At 39.1% G+C, this 15,391-nt stretch overlaps 1 protein-coding gene across 1 annotated transcript in view; it reads left to right on the forward strand.

The window, feature by feature from the left end:
- The first annotated feature begins 662 nt into the window (after positions 1–662).
- Positions 663–15,391, forward strand: part of doc2a (double C2-like domains, alpha) — an 85,948-nt gene continuing 71,219 nt past the window's right edge. The window contains exon 1 of the mRNA XM_041778339.1: positions 663–725. The gene's annotated coding sequence lies outside the window, so the exon portion shown is untranslated. The remainder of the gene's footprint in view (positions 726–15,391) is intronic.

Here is a 15,391-nt window from a genome sequence, read left to right on the forward strand (position 1 = left end):
CATGGGTGGGTAAGGAGGCTGTGTGGGTGGATGAGATGGAGAAGAAGAGGAGGTGGGAGGATGGATGTTTTTTTTTTTTTAACGAGGGGTTCCTTCACCCCAGGGATCTGTCTGACCATGGGAAGAGAAGAAGAAGAAGATAGGGACAAATGAGTGGAGGAAGGGGTGAAGGGTGAGGCAGAAAAAAAGAAACAAGGAGGAAAGGAGGTCCTGATCATCTCCTCCTTTTCCTGGGAAGGAGGAGTTCCTATCTCTGTGTGTTGGACGCACATATATATCATTAGGCATCATTAAGCACAAATTATACAGAGAGAGAAAAGAAAGACAGATGCTGCTGCTGGCATGTTATGTTGCTCTATTCTCCCCCTACAATCTGCAGGAGAGAGAGGGAAGGATTGGGGGGGGGGGTTAATCTAATACATTTGTAGTGTGATTAAAGGAAGACCTTCATCGCTGTTGACATTTCAGATGAATGTGAAGCTCTGCACTGAGGATATTAAACACTGAAAATCTCACAGAACAACGAGGAAGAGAAAGAGTTAATAGTCCAACGCTATCACAAGGAAATCTTCCTCTCTCTCTCGCCTTCTCTCTCTCTCTCCCCTCCTCCCCCCCATCCTCTCTCGACCACTCAGCCGCCTCTCTCACCACCTGTTAGTGCGGACCCCTCGTGCACTGACATCCACTTGTTTGTGTAGGAATCTACTCCACTCACACAATCAAAGGTAAGAACTACATTTTTGTCTCTTGTCTACGTGGTTTCCAGCTTTCTTTTTTGCTCTAACTGGACTCCCAATTTTTTATTCACTTCTCAGGAATAGTTTGTTTTTATCCTGCCTTATTTGTCTCTGTAAATCTTCCAGCTGTATGTGCCTGCAGTGGCAGTAGATTTCCAAGTTCTACTTTTGTTTTTCCCAATTTTTACCTTTATCTATTCAGAATTTAGGAGCAAATCCTCTACACTGTTTGATTCTGAATTGTGTAGTTACATGTCTGATAAAATTAACAAAAAACACCCAAAAAGTCATTTTTACGTGTTCATTTGAAGGTTTGATCAGCTTTTTTAAGTTGCATATTTCTCTTTCTTAAAGCTTCTGAGTGTTTTTTAAGCGGGTGACAAAACTATCTGAAGTTAATGATGATGTTTTTATAAGGTTCATGGATTAAAAAAAACACCACCAACAATAAAATTATAACATCTATGTAGTTATTTTTCTTGCCTGTAAAGCTCCTGTTGGGTTGGTTTCATATAAAACAGACATTTTCTACATTTTCCATGTCAAAGAGTGATATGTTTGACAGTTGGATGAGATTTTTCATCGTCATCAAGACTTAAAAATGACCATATTATCCACAGGGGGCACTAAAGCAAAAATTTCCTCACATCAGTTTTAGGTTTCAAAGCATTACCGTAAAACCCAGTATATGAGACACATTTATTACCTCCACCAAGGAGGTTATGTGATCGGGTGGGTTTGTTAGTTTGTTAGCAATATAACTCAAACAGTCATTGATGGATTTTGATGAAATTTTCAGGAAATGTCAGAAATGACATAAGGAAGAACTGATTAGATTTTGGGAGTGATCCAGACCACCGTCTGGATTCAGGAATTTTTTTGAAAGATTCTGTACTATTGGGAGATAGGGCTAATGGCGGAGGTCTGCACTGTTACCACTTTACACCAGTAGATGGCGGACATGAGCAACTTCAATCCCAGCAGCATTTTGGGTGTGTTTCTATTCAAAGTTTTGGAGTTTATAGAGTTTGAAAGACGGACACCCAGTCAAGGAGACGAGTCGGCGCGTAACAGAGAGAAAGACAGCGAATTGTAGTGAGAATACTCTCAATGCTGGGAGGAATAGAGGAATATTCACCCTCTGCCATGACTTCCAGTCGTCCAGTGAGACCATGGGTGAGAGTGTCAGTGCATCTGGTCGCACCAGCAGGCAATGTTTCCACCCTGACAGTTCACCCGCAGTGAAGCCAATGCTTTATCTCACTGCGTGTCCACCCCACCGGGGAGGGAGTAATCAACAAATGTAGTAGTGGGGGGCACATGGGGACGGATCCAGGGATTTTTTAAAGGATTCTTTGCTATTGGGAGATAGGGCTAAGGGCGGAGGTCTGCGCTCTCTGAGTGCTTTTCTAGTTACTATTTATTCATCTAGAAAGTTGGCAGTGACCAGATAAAGTGCTGAGACGCACTGTCATGATCTGACGCTGTCAATTTTTTTCCTCCATTCATTTTGCAGCTGCTTCACTGCTCACAACGTGCTGTGATACATAACAACATAGCACCACTTTTTGATATCCTTTCTCTGTCATTACTCCATAATCCTGCATTTATTTCAATGGGGATACAAGTAACTTACTAACATGTATACGGACCTTTGGAGTGTTTGGAGGTTGCTACTCCTACAAGAAGTAATCATTGGCGGTGAACAGAGAAACTTCACAACAATCAGTGAAGGCTGAGAGCTCATCTACCGTATTACAGCTAGCAGAGGTGCAAACTCAAGATGGTAACAGCAGATGGTACTAAAAGAGCTGCACACAAACTGTAAGTTGCAGACTTTGCTGAATGCAGTGAGGATTGTCATGCAGTAAGAATGTTTTTTTTTCCTCCTTGAGGAGGCCCATAAATAGAGGCTTGAATACGGGTGCAACCTATAATCTGGATTTTACGGTAATTGCATCTGGGCTTCTTCTGTAAATGTTAATCAGTCTAATCAATGTTACTAATTTTGATGTGACCTTCTTCTTAGAAAGATTGCATTGTTACATTTTTAGTCACCCAGCAGTTAAAAAGATGAGAAAAATTATTCACTTACAGTGAATAATCCACAGCATTATTGTCTGTTTACAGTCTGTTATGCTGCATTTGAGCAGTGAAAGCTCTGGAACTGAAACCTTTAGTGACAAAAGCTCTTAGATTCTATACATATACATAAAGAGTTAACATTTCTTATTTAGAGATGGGATTCAAAAGCCGGTTCGAGTTGAGAATACGTTCAATCCATCTATATCATTAACATTTAATTCTAGCTATTCCCTTATCAATGCCTTACTTCTGTGTGCCTTTAAAAACACAGTCTCGTGAGAGGCAGTCAAGAGCAAGAACAGAAAAGTTGAGGAAGAAAACATGGCGGACAGTCAGGCTAAAGCGGTCAAAAGAGTGGCTTCATTTCTCAAAAAATGACTCAAACAGCTAGACATGCAACATTTGTCTAACAGTGATTTCATGCAAAGCATGCATCTTTTTGCACAAGAACTGTTTATTTTGTACAAGATTTCAACTAATTTTCATACATCCAGAGGTGTAGGATCCAGAGACTAGTTTTATATTTATTTAAAGGTTTTATTTTGTAAAGAATATGGGCAGTAGTTTTAAATCCCAATTCAATTTCAACTTCAGAGACTGAAGATCCAGAGAAGAATTTGTTCAAGGAATCAGTTAGGGATTCGCTAAAAAATTGAATCAATGAGAAGAACTGATATCAATAAATTCTTGCCAAATCCCATCCTTAGCCTTGTTATGTTAAATTTCAAGTGCAAAATCATTTTCCCATGAATGTAGACTCTGCAAGTTTTCCCTGCAATAGACTTTTATATAATTGTTTTTCTGTCTTAAACAGACATTAAAAAAGATAGAGAGAATTTAGTCAACTGGTCCTGAATATATAAATGAAAATGTAAGGAGTAGAAGTAAAAAGTCGGCTGAAAAAGAATTACTCCAATAAAGTATAGATACCCCAAATTTCTACTTAAGTAAGGTAACAAAGTATTTGTACTTAGTTACTTGACACCTCTGGTAATTCTGACATTGAGCACTGGGTTGAACCTCGGACTCACCCTAGGTGAGTGGTTCTCAAATGGTGTAATGAGCCAAGTCTTGGTAATTACTGCAACTGTACAATAACTTTGTCAAGAACCACATGATTTGCAATAGTTTTTCTTTATCAGCAGATGTAAATTTGCACTTGTTGCTGTTACTCATATGTGGCTGTTCTAGGAAGGAGGAGCTGGGTCGGAGGAAGGTTGTAAAAAGTGGCTTCGCAGAGGGAGCAGCAAAGCATAGCCAGGTTAGAGCAGTTAAAATATGGCAGCATTAGTATGAATAGCCAATAGTGTGCTTAAAAGCAAATCAGCTGGCCGTCAGCTGATAAGGCCTTTTGTGAAATCAGCTGATCTCAATTATATAGCAGTGATTGACTCCGTGGCCTGCCTGAACTAATGCTATTCACCTGAACTAACTGTTCACTGTTAACATATTTTAATTTTGTATAGATACGGATTTGGTGTGCCTAGAAATTTTGGCTTAGTCTTCGGTGTGCCTTGGGCAAGAAAAAGGTTTAAAACCACTGCTCTGGGTGATAGGAGTCAAGTGTGTGAATGGATCATGCAGGTTTTCAGTGTGTAGGCATGTTTGAGTGTTAACATTGATTTTATATCGGATTTATTTAGATGCATGGACTATAAATAAGTGGATCCATGTGTCCAAACTGATGACAGGCATTGGATATTTGCTCTTGCTTTGATCATAATGTGCATCCGAACATTATTTCTAAATTCAGCCCTCAGGGGTTTTGTACAATATTACATCTGATTAAATTATTCAGTGGGTAAACAGGGGTTTTGTTGGCACAGGATCTCATATACAGTTTTCCAAAATGACTCCACATGTTCAAATATACTTTTCTAAAAACTTTCACCACTAGATACAAATGTAATCTGAGAAGTCTTATGAAAACATGACAGGAAATCTGAAGAGAACAGGCCTGATTCTTTTCCATTCTCCTCATACAGTAGCATTTTAATGAGTGTTTTGGTGTGAGATTGTTTATTGATTGTTAAAGTCATAGTTTTGCAGAAAGCTTCTTTCTTCCCCATCTCTCTCCAGGAAACGCTTTTGACACCTTCTCACTTTACCCTGCCAATGTAACTCCTTCAAAAACAGCCGCTACCATCAGGTCTGTGTCAGTGCAGAGGCAGTATTGATTTACATGCAGCTGTTGGTGGGTATGAATTATAATGTGGTGTTTCAATGACTGGAGGATGTCAAATCCCAGAGACACTCAGAAAATGTTGGCAGGAGCAGTGAATTAAATTATGTTTGTTTCTCTCGTTTCTGCAGAAAATTTGGTTAATAAGCCTTTGAGAAAGGCAGCGAGGGAAGTGTTAAACAGGGCAGATCGGTGGTCTTCTACGACTCTAGGGTTAAATAGTTAAGTAAAATACTAAGGGGACAACTCTATCTGCTAATGAATACCACCAATCTGTACAGGGCTTTTTGTCTCTGCCTCAGTGCATGCTGGGAGAAGGTCCAGAACTGCACACACAGCTAGTGCAACATATTTACTGTATTTGTACACATTTTCTATCAATGATGTCTCATGCCATTTAATTTCTATTAACTCCATAATGATAGAATAGGGCCGCATACTAGTGCAGCATGATTGATCTGATCTTCTTTAATGCTCCCTAATACTCTGTTATAGCTAATGGAGCGACTGCTTTGTATACACTGACTTTGTGTATAGAAATACAGTTGGATGGTCTGCTTTATGCTCTCTAGGATCCACCTCTAAAGGGGGGTTGCAACTATGCGTTATCAATCCATTGGACAAGGGCATCTTAAACCAAAGATGCTATTCCCCTGTGTTCATTTTCCATTCCACCACTAGCAGCTGTGACTTTTAGCAAGTGAGCTATGGCTGACAGAGAGCAAAACATGCCCAGTTTAACAACAAGCGCAAGGAGGGGAGGGATGTTTTTTTGTGTGTCATCATTGATTTTGCCTTGTTTGAATCAAATTGAAGCAAACACAACTTTGATTCAAAGTGGGAGACTTCAGCATTACTGAACCTTTTCATTGGTGAGAAGAGTTACCTTAAAGTCAGACATGGTGCCCTTTCAGCATTCTTTCCTAGCCAATGAAGCAGCATTCTTTCACTAAGTTTCATGGAAACGGGGCCAGTATTTTTTTTTTTTATAAAACCTCCTCACAGAAAGCATAATAACATTATCTATAAGCCCTTAAGAGATTCTTGGGGCATCTTGGGCCATTCATGTTTTATTTTGAAGCCGTTTTGGCTGTTTTGAATGAAAATAGCTCAATTTGCTTGAAGATATTCATTCTAATTTTTGTTAGAACTGTGCTCTCAGTTCTTTAAATTAGCCTAAAATGGCTGAGCTACACAAAAACTGACACATTTGTTCCTAAGGACAAAAAATGTCCCATTGAAAACCATTGAAAATGGCATTTTTGATCCCACATTTGTCTTAATGCATTCTTTAATGTTGAGGATTGATTTTGGACTACTAGCTTTCAGTTTTTAATTTTTATATTCATCCACTGGCACTACTTTTTTCCATTCAAAGCATGCTTCCAAAAACACCTTGCTTGTAAATTGATGTGTGTGTTGCTATTGACATTAAAAAACACCCCCACAGCATGATGCTGCCACCACCATGCATCAATGTTGGGATGGAATTGGACAGATGATGAGCGGTTTCCTCCAGACATAACATTGAGAATTGAGGCCAAACAGTTCATTCATCCATCCATTTTCTATAGCCCTTGTTCCGTTCCGGGTCGGGGGAAGGCTGGAGCCTATCCCAGCTGTTATTGGGCGGGGTACACCCTGGACTGGTTGCCAGCTAATCACAGGGCTGACATATAGAGACGGACAACCAGGTATGCTCACATTCACACCTACGGCCAATTTAGAGTCACCAATTAACCTAATGAGCATGTTTTTGGTGGTGGGAAGAAGCCGGAGTACCCGGAGAGAACCCCCGCATGCACGGGGAGAACATGCAAACTCTGCACAGAAAGACCCTGGCCCTGACTGGGAAGCAAACCAGCAACGTTCTTGCTGTGAGGTAACAGCGTTAACCACTGCGCCGCCGTGCCACCCGCCAAACAGTTCAATCTTGGTTTTATCAGACCAGTGTATCTTGTATCTTGACAGTCCTTCAGGGTGCTTCTTTGCTAACTCCAAGCTGACTTTCATATGATTTGGAGAGGCTTCAATCTTGCCACTCTGCCATAAAGCCCAGATCAGTAGAGGACTGCAGTGATGTCAGTCCTTTTGGAACTTTGTCCCATCTTCACACAGGATCTCTGGAGCTCAGTCAGAGTGACCATCAGATTTCTGGTCACCAACCAAGACCCTTCTTCCCCTGAATGCTCAGTTTGGCCAGGCGACCAGCTATCAAAGAGTCCTGTAAAAATTTCCAAAATTCTGTTTTCACTTTGTCATTATGGGGTACTGTGTGTAGATTTAAAAAAAAATACACACATATAAATATATATATATATATATATATATATATATATATATATATATTTGCGGCATCAGGCTGCAACATAAGAAAGTGGACAGAAGTGAAGGGGGTCTGATTACTTTCTATACATGTTGACATTTTTCAGCTGGCTCCACCATTTATCTAAAAACATCAAGATTTATTTTTGGTCCGTATTGCCCAGCCCTACCTCTCCCTTTCTCACCCTCCCTGTCAATCAGGATTAAAAGAGAAACTGACCACAGGGTCGACTGTTTACCATGAAAGGCTGAGTGTCTGTTAATGCAGAAAAATCACATTAACACATCGGTATCTCTCTGAACAGATAGGACAAAACAAGCGAAGCAGAGGAAATGAAAAAGAGAGGTGTGTGTGTTGGGGGGGGGTTAGACAGGCAACAGTATGAGAATTAAAGACCTGCAGGAGTGACTGGCAGGTGGGATACAACCTTAAATAAGAGAGAGGGTGAGGGAGGGAGGCAGGAATGTGAGGGGGAAGCATTTCATGTGTCTTCATTAGCATATTCAACTGTGCTTTTCTCTGAAATACACTCTCCACTGCTGAGTCTCACCCGTAATCCCACAGTGACCAGATATCGTTCACTGGACATGCACCAGATTTCACTTTCAAGTGGGAGAATGTTTCAGCTGATAAGTGCTGCCGCCCCGTGAATTAAACATGGCTGCAGTGAAGCACCAGCCAACCAAGACACCCACTAAAACACATGCACACGTCACAAATCATTAAACAATATGAAAAGACTAAGTCATGTTCATGGGTTTGTAGATATTAACTCATAAATAAAGGTTACAAAGGTGTTTTTCATTTGATTACTTAATATTTCTTTGATAGGACTCAGTCAGGGCTTTTGACTCAAAACAGTAGCCAGTTAGGGGAGTCCGTTAGTCAGCCCAACCAGACACCCAGATATCTGAACTATCTAGCATATATGGCTTCATATCTGATTAACCCTTTAGAGATCCTAGGGGCATTTTGGGCCATCTGTTTTTTTTATTTGCTAGCGAAATTGCCCGTTTTCAATGAATATAGCCAAATGATAATCATTTCTATTTTTTTTATTTTTTATTTATTTATTTATTTTTTGTGGTTTCAGTTCCTTGAATTTGCCTAAAATGGCTGAGCTACACAAAAACTGACACATTTGTTGCTAAGGACAAAAATGTCCCATTGAAAACCATTAAAAATGGCATTTTTGGTCCCACATTTGTCTTAACATAAAGTAATGCATTCTATAATGTTTAGGATTGATTTTGGACTACTAGCTTTCAGTTTTTAATCTTTATATTTGTCCATCAGATGGCGCTACTTTTCCCATTCAAAGCATGCTGCAAAATGTCCCACTCTTTACTGCTTCTGCAAGGGTGCCTTACTAAGTGTGTGTTGCTATTGATGTTGTGTGCACATATTTATTTGAGCTTTTGTGATTTTATTCTATTAAAAACAGTTGAGTTGTGTAAACATACTGGCCTTTAAAGGGTTAAAATCTGAAAAATATAATTAATATCTGTTACTTATCGTTCAGGCTAAAGTTGTTTTAAAAGATCGACTTGTTTGAAGTGGAAAAAATATCAATAGATAACATTTTTACGTAAGTTTTTGTGAAGTTTTTTTCATTTGGACTTGAGTTTTTTGTTTTAATCTGACAATGTAGAAAAAATAATGATGCATGAAAATCAATGTTTCTGCCAGTCATTGTCCCTGATTAAAATAATGGGAGAATACTCTCAAATAAAAAAACTGGAGTTATGTAAAAATATGCACCCTTAAAAGGTTAAAATCCCCAACATATAATTAATATTTAAAATGTATATTTCAGGTTGAAGATGTTTTAAAAGACTGACTCATTTAAAGTGGAAAAAAAAAATTGTATATATTATTTTTACAGCAGTTTTTGGACAGCATATATTTTTGTCCTTAGGGAAAAATGTGTGAGCATATTAAAGGAACTCTTAAGGGTTAAAACATAACTATCAGAGCACTTTATCAGCACCTTAAAGCCAACTTCATGGGACACACTTTTAAGACCTAAGACTTCTTTTAATTAACTTTATCTTCGAGCACCATAAGTATAAAAAACATGAATCAGCTCTTTTTCTCTGCTTATATGGCTGATATAAAACACCTCTGAGGAAAGCTAACTGCAGCCCATTTCTCTTAATAGCATCACTGATAACACATAAACAGAAAAACTGTTGCATGAATCATTGAACACTTGTAGATTTACATGCTGGTGTAGTTTGGTTAAATTTTTTGCTTCAATGGTGTGAATTAAGTAACACTCTGGTACATAGAAGTCGTGCAAATACAGTTTGATCAACCCCCTCACACTGTTCACACTTTTTATTTTAGATATAAGGCTCTGCTTCAGCCTCGTTACGGGCGCCCTGCAGAGCTTTTTAAACATGCATTTACACACTAAGGATTTCTTCTTCATTGAATCACTCTGTGAAGTACATCCACCCACTCTGAGTTTCTCCCACTGGTTTTAACTTCTTACGTTCCTTAAACATTTGATCTGTCATCTCTCGTCATGATCCCTGTCTCCTACCAGCAAACACGAGGATGGCTGTGGGTCTTAAAGTGGGATGTGGGGAAACCTATTTTATAATTGGAGCCAGCTGTTTAAGACTTGGAGCTTGTGGATTCCTCTCTCAGTTTTATCCCCTTAACGTGACCATTAAGAGCAGCCTTAAAACCCTGATTCCAGACCAACTCAAAATCAAGTGTTGGAATGAAACCAAGCATTATTACTGTACAAATGTGTCATTCTTGGTATGCTTCAACTTTACTTTGTACCAAACTATATAATGAGTGAACATTATTTTTCCTTTTGATTTGATGCTTTCCTAAAGCTATAAGCCAGAGGAATTTGTGAGCTTATGTTTTGTTTGTTTGGGTTCTTCGCTGTCTGACAGATTGCCAGTAATCTGTTCATTTTCTATACTGCTTATCCCATTCCAGTGAGCTGGAGCCAATCTTAGCTGTCATTTGGCGAGAGGCAGGGTAGAGGGCCCCAATCCATTACACAGAAGCCAGCATAAGAGCTGTGTCCCATTTCAGAGATAGCATTCTTGGGAGAACCCAACCTATGAAGAACCATGTTGACATGACCTCTTTACACAGCTCAGGCTGATCTAAACTGAGATGATCTCTCATCTATGGAGGATTTTCTCTTAGATTCATGCGCTGGCTTAGTGATTAATTGAACCCTGCTAATTCAGACAAAAGTGAAACTTTGGTTTACTTAAATGTCTGCCATTTTGTTTAAATTGATGTGCAATGAAATTTGTGTTGTGTTGAGTCATGAAGGATACACCAGAAGGAACCTTCGTGGTCTGGGGATTGGTTATGGCCTTTGACACATGCTCTGATGTAATTAGACTTCACGTCCACCCTCCAAAGTATTCATCCCCTGATTTGAGACACAGTCGGAGACAAAAACTACTCACACTCACGAGTAATTTAGGAGTCACCAAATAAATTAGCAAGCATGTCTGACTGTCAGACTGTAGGAGGAGGGAGCCCATACATGCATGAGAAGAACATGCAAACCCCACACATAAAGGCTGTTGTCCACTATGTGCAGTTCTAGTCAGATTTGGATTTGTAGTTATTAGGACCACAGCACCGACCTAGGGTGCATGAGGACCCTGTTGTATCTGTATGCCTAATTTTTCTGGCAGAAGAGTTGCTAATTTCGGGGCTTTAACGTGCTCAAAAACTCACCAAACGTTACAGAAAATTGTCCCCCAGTGGAAAGTTTTGCATTTGGTGGAATCATTAAAGTCCACAGGGGCCTCAAACATGAGATAGGGGACTGGGTCAGAGCCATGTGCATGAAAATCAGTACACATATGTATCATGGTTGGAGTAAAAAAAAGGTAACTGCCAGTAACTGCAATGGAACACTGCCTGATCAACAAGAGACTACTGAATGCTACTGTACGAAAGCAGCAGGCTGGCGCTCCATCACTAGCAACAAAACAAAGCCCTAAACTTACACCAGAATTGACAGCGTGCCCACGGAGTTTACATCTTTCCTGATGGAGATTATCGGGGCGCTTGGAGACTGACAGGAGGAGGACATGGAGTAGCACGACACCTACAGCCAGTGGGGAGGAAACAGAGTTGTGCAAAAAGGCGAAAGCGGACAAACAAGCCAGACTGCAGGCTAAGCTAAGAGCGGCCCACACAAACCTGTCGTACTGAGCATCTTTCTCCTGGATGCCCTCTCCTTCACCAGCAGGATGGATTTCTAACCACTGCTTGCTGCTACAGAGGAGACTGCCAAACCTAATTTTGTTATGTTTTTACAATGCAATGACAATAAACGACTATCTAGACCGTGCTGCACCAAATGCTAATCTATCAAGTTAATGAGAGGCTACATGAATTTGAATTTGGACATTTATTTGCTTTTATTAGTTGCAGAAACATAGACAAATTGTTCTTTACTGCTTTGATAACACATCTAAGACAATGACACAGAACGGAGGAGTTTCAGTCTTAATTTAAAAGTGTGAATTAGCCTGGGATACCAGCTTAGCTTTTGCCTTGCTGGTGGCTGTTTTTCTGTTTTGTATTCAGAGGTTTTGAGTGTTAATTAGTTTTTTTTAAAAGAGCATGTTGAAGGCTTCACTTTTGGCAGTGTCAGTTTGGCATTTCCTCACTATTTTGACAAATTTTAAAAGCCAAAACTAAAATTAGTTAAAGTATAAAAGATTAACTCTTGTTGAAAAAAAGTTGTTGCAGTCATTTCCAAATTTTCTTGCTGCACACCCCTCCTCATATTTTAAAAGGTTGCATGTGAAGTCACTCCGTCTCTTCTAGTCGTACAGTTTAAGTTGCTGGGTAAGTAGATGGTCAGATGAAAGAGGACTTTCAAAACTAAATAACAGATGGATCACTTGAGTTATAGAGAGAACAACAATCAGGTTCCTCTGTCTTTGGGGAGATGTTGCATCTCATTCATTCACTGCTGAAGAGAAAGCTGTAGACTCTTGGCTGTCAGGTTTCTTATCACTCTAATGCAGCGTCTTACATTTCTTATCCTCTTATCTGTCTCCTGAGGATGAGTGAAATCTGGAGCTTTTTTAATATGTTTCCCAGTTTTATTCAACTCAGTATAATTCTGCACACTGACGAATATGAATGAGGTCACCACAGAGGGACTCACGTGTGTTGAGCAGCATTGTTGTAAGATATTCTAATGATGTCAACCTACTGTGCTTCCTATAGTCTGGAAACGGATCTCTGCAGAGGTTGGAAAGGACAGACATATTTTTTATTGAAGTATTTTGTAGGGCTCTGTTATTTTGATTTATTAAAATGTATTTTAAGCTGAGATCTTAAAGAGGTCTGTCCCTCAGCAGGGACAAAAGGATTCTGCCTGTACAGCAGAAACTTGATTTTGGAGTTCTGCCTTTTCCTGCATTTTTTTTTCCATGTGACCATATCTCAGTATTGACAGTGTTATTACCTTCACCAAGGAGGTTATGTGATCAGGTGGGTTTGTTCATTTGTTTGTTCATTTGTTTGTTAGCAACATAACTCAAAAAGTCGTGGACGGATTTTGATGAAATTTTCAGGAAATGTTAGAAATGGCATAAGGAAGAACTGGTTAGATTTTGGGAGTGATCAGGATTACCGTCTGGATCCAGTAATTTTTTAAAGGATTCTGGACTATTGGGAGATAGGGCTAATGGCGGAGGTCTGCGCTGTTACCATTTTACACCAGGAGATGGCGGACATGAGTAACTTATTCAAAGTTTTGGAGTTTATAGAGTTTGAAAGACACACCCGGTTGAGGAGACGAGTTGGAGCGTAACAGAGAGAACGACAGCAAATTGTAGCAAGTATACTCACAATGCTGGGAGGAATAGAGGAATATTCACCCTCTGCCATGCCTTCCAGTCATTCAGTGAGACCATGGGTGCTTCTGCCATGACAGTCCACATGTAGCAAAGCCAATGCTTTGCCTCAATGTGTCTCCGGCCTACCGGGGAGAGAGTAATAGGCGAATTAGATTTTGGGAGTCATCAGGCTCACCGTCTGAATCCAGGAATGTTTTTAAAGGATTCTTCACTATTGGGAGATAGGGCTGATGGCAGAGGTCTGCGCTCTCTGAATGCTTTTCTAGTTATTCTGGTACCATAAACCTTGTGATTTAAATTTTAGGCCATATCACCCAGTTCTAGCTATTACTAAGGCTAACTCTGATGCTAAGACACTTCTGTAATGACACATAATTGTAATAGATTACTTCAAGGTCCTCATTTTGGCACTGAAAAGAAAAATTTATGAAGAGAATAAATAATTTAAGGTATTGTATAATGTAACATAGCAGATGACTTTCTAAAAAGGAAGTGAAGTCAAACTCCCTATGGGTTTGTTGTCCCTCTGCTTGTTAATGTGTCCCTCAGAGGCCTACACCATGCATGTTTCATTATTATTATTAATATTACTAATTTATCAATATCCAAATAAGAAGAGGATTTATTATTAGTACAATGGAGAAAAGATAACTGGGAGCAGTATGTGCTGATTTATGCCTGGTTGTCAAACTCGTCTTGTCCGTGCAGGAGGAGTCAAGTGGGAAGAGTTTCCTCTGTGAGGCTCATTGATGATGAAATGTTCTGTCAGGAGGGCACCAAAGCTGCTGAAATTCATCCTAAACAAGCCGTGTGTCTATGCAGGGATATGGAAAACTCACTAGGGCATTGTTTTTGCCCCCTTGGGTGATTCTGCTCCGGTATATGCCTCCTATATCTTTTCTTTTATACCTACACATCTTTAGAGTTCCTGTCAGTCAAAGTGCCTGGTCTCTAACTCAAACACAATCCCCGCAAACACATCCTCAATCTTTTTTTTTTTCTCTCACATTCAATTTATTTCCCTTTTTCATGTTTCAGACACTCACAAACACACACTCCTCATTAAACACCTGCTGCCACGCCGTGCAGGCTGCTGCCGGGGATAAATTGTGTCAGACCAGGTGTCAGAAAAAATGAAAATAAGCATGGCTGTGTGCTCCCATTAACATCAGGAACCGGATGGTCGAGTCATTGCTGAATGGTAATGACTCCCAACTGTTGCCGCAGAGAGGTGAGAGGCAGTTTTATGACCACAGGAGAGGCTGAGCTGTGATGTTTCTGCCACTTAAGCCTTGATGTTAAAGGGCCAGGCTTATATTGCTGTCATTAAGATTCATATTCAGAGCTGAACTTCCTCTAAATGTACCTGCTGCCAAATATTGTTTGTGTCTCATGTATCTTTGTGCTGCAGAGCTCCAGCAATATAAAAACCATAAATTTAGACTTATTTTTTTTCTTTTTTTTTTTTGCTAAATATATTCCACAAATGCATTATTCCCACTCTTCCATGTGAAACTACAGTGAGCTGCCTCCTTGGTGCATGAATAATACTTCATAAACACATAAATCTTGTATTGACTTGGGCAAAAAAGTTTATCATCATAAAGAAAGACCTTCCTCCCAGACTTATTCATAAGTCTGTTACTTTTACGAAATACTCTGAGTTAAACAAAAAGAAAACAGTAAGGGCTGAGGATATTTCTATAAGAGCCCATTTCTGCCACTCAAAAAAGAAAAAAAAATTTAAAGTTAAGCAATAAAAAACATCCAAAGCCAAAAGTACGAGATAAAAAGTCATGATTATTACATCAGAAGTCATAATTACGGATAATAAAGTCATTACAATGACATTAAAGTAATAATTATGAAATAAAATTTTAAATTATGGCATAAAAAGTCATAATTATGAGATAAAAGTTGAAATTATGAGATAAAAAGTTGGAATGATGAGATTAAAAGTCATAAATATGAGATAAATAGTTGAAAATATGAGATAAAAGTCCTAATTATAAGATAAAAAGTTGAAATTATGAGATAAAAAGTCCTAATTATGAGATAAAAAGTTGAAATTATGAGATAAAAAGTCCTAATTATGAGATAAAAATTAGAAATTATGAGATAAAAAGTCCTAATTATGAGATAAAAAGTCCTAATTATGAGATAAAAAGTTGAAATTATGAGATAAAAA

Source organism: Cheilinus undulatus, linkage group 21 (genome assembly GCF_018320785.1).
Source record: "Cheilinus undulatus linkage group 21, ASM1832078v1, whole genome shotgun sequence".
Lineage (NCBI taxonomy): Eukaryota > Metazoa > Chordata > Actinopteri > Labriformes > Labridae > Cheilinus > Cheilinus undulatus.